Here is a 2,500-nt window from a genome sequence, read left to right as displayed (position 1 = left end):
TAATATATATTATATTATATATATATATATATATATATATATATATATATATATATATATACAACTCAACTAAAAATCAAGACAGCAAATGTGTTCTGTGGTTAAAATTTAAACCTGTGGGTCATATTTTTGAACAAAAGAACGGTATATATATACTATTATATATATATATATATATATATATATATATATATATATATATTATATAAAATATATATATATACGTGGACACTACCTTAAAAATATATATTTTTGACCGTAGAACGGTCTATTTGAAATTAATAAGTATTTAAGTCATAATCCTTATTTTATACTCATTAACTTTATCTTTTATCTAATGATCTTATATATATTATATATATATATATATATATATATATATATATATATATATATATATATATATCCCTGGGGATAAGGGAGAAAGAATACTTGCCACGTATTCCCTGCGTGTTGTAGAAGGCGACTAAAAGGGGAGGGAGCTGATGGAGGGCTGGAAATCCTCCCCTCCCGTTTTTAATTTTCCAAAAGAAGGAACAGAGAAGGGGGCCAAGTGAGGATATTCCCTCTCAGGCTTAGTCCTCTGTTTTTAACGCTACCTCGCTAACGCGGGAAATAGCGAATAGTAAAAAAAAGTGTGTGTGTTGTGTGTGTGTGTGTGTGTGTGTTGGTGTTGTTGTTGTGTGTGTGCATATTCTAATTATTGTTTTTATTACGTTTTTTTTCATTTTTAGCCCCACCACCTTGTCTTACCATATTCACAAACATTATTCATCTACATCTTTCACACGACATCATGCATAATTAACAAACACGTCACTGGACGGATTTTACATATATATATATATATATATATATATATATTATATAAAATATATATATATATATATATATATATTATATATATATATATAAATTTTCCGTAACCAATGTTTGTCCGAAAATTTTTTCCTTAAAGTCAACCTTGAGCAAAACTGGTTCCACCCACCCGCTACTTAGCACACACGCCCGATGAATGCCCCAGCCTGATTGGCAGAATACCGATGAAAATGTACCCTAACCTGATTGGCAGAATACCGATGAATGACGTCACCAAGGGCGGAATGCCCTGATCTGATTGGATGAATACCGAGGAATGACGTCACCAGTCTAAGCTGCGACTAGATTTGCCGGATGTCGCCAGTGCTCGTGATCTGCCTATCCTGTGGTTCTTTTAAGAGTTTCGCTCCTCTTATCTGCACACACGCCGGTAATTTCATTATAAATCATAATTTTCTTAAATCATTATCAATACATTTAAAGAAAAATTTGCATAATAAGATATCCCGTTGGCGCCACAGCCATGTTGCCCTACAATGCAAGGGGCAAATCCGGTCAAAATTCCGACCGGATTCAAATCCGGTCAAAATTCCGACCGGATTCATGGTATGGCGGCGGCGTGTCCCCCCCCCCCCTTCTGGGCGACGAGCGAGGATGGTGAAGCGCAGGAGGAGGTATAGGGGGGTGGGGGGTTGTGAGGGCGCTCCAGACTTGACCTTGGACATGCCTTCATGAACGCGTGTATCTGGGACTTCCTCTGCCAATATAACGATTGTCCCAGGCCTGACGACGGGTTATGACGCCAGCTGTCCATCAGCCTCTCGTTCTTACAACTAACATTCTTTTAAGATATAAATTTTCACATAACTTTTCAACTAACATTCCTTTAAGATATAAATTTTCACATCACTTTTCAACTAACATTCTTTTAAGATATAATATTTTCACATAACTTTTCAACTAACATTCTTTTAAGATATAAATTTTCACATCACTTTTCAACTAACATTCTTTTAAGATATAAATTTTCACATAACTTTTCAACTAACATTCTTTTAAGATATAAATTTTCACATCACTTTTCAACTATCATTCTTTTAAGATATAAATTTTCACATAACTTTTCAACTAACATTCTTTTAAGATATAATAAATTCACACACATAACTTTTCAAGATTGACCATTTCCAAAACAAGCTCAATAAATACATTTCATTCCAATATTAAAACTTTTAACTAATACCATTTCAGAGAGGAAGGAGAACAACAAAGATACAGAAGTGGAAAAAGAAAGAAAGATATGATGACTATGGCTAACAAACACCAGTGGCCAAAATCGAATCTCAGCAAACAGTTACCCCCACAGACCACAACACACACACACACACACACACGCACACACACTGGCGTGAATCACGACGTGTTTTCTGCATTCCTGCGCCTCTGCGTCCATGGAGGAGGACATCACCCGTGGTCCTGTGGGGTGAGGGGGACGACTGTGTGGGGAGTATGGGTGTCAGGTGTAAGTGTGTGTGTGGGGGAGGAAGGAGGAGCCAGCCCCCACGGCGCGCCCACAGTGTCTGCCAGCCATGGCCGGAGGGGGGCCTCCTCCGTCCCTAACCCTACCCCATCCGTTGTTTAGCCTCGCCCTAAACTAACCGATTTACTCTCGTCTGACCCG

General features: G+C 37.4%; 1 protein-coding gene across 3 annotated transcripts in view; it reads right to left on the bottom strand.

Moving 5' to 3' along the window:
* The window catches only part of LOC139754749 (uncharacterized), a 159,885-nt gene that overhangs the window by 125,670 nt on the left and 31,715 nt on the right, over positions 1-2,500 (bottom strand). The window lies entirely within an intron of this gene.

This window comes from Panulirus ornatus, chromosome 17 (genome assembly GCF_036320965.1).
Source record: "Panulirus ornatus isolate Po-2019 chromosome 17, ASM3632096v1, whole genome shotgun sequence".
In the NCBI taxonomy this organism is placed as follows: domain Eukaryota; kingdom Metazoa; phylum Arthropoda; class Malacostraca; order Decapoda; family Palinuridae; genus Panulirus; species Panulirus ornatus.
This window is presented reverse-complemented; position numbering and strand designations above follow the sequence as displayed.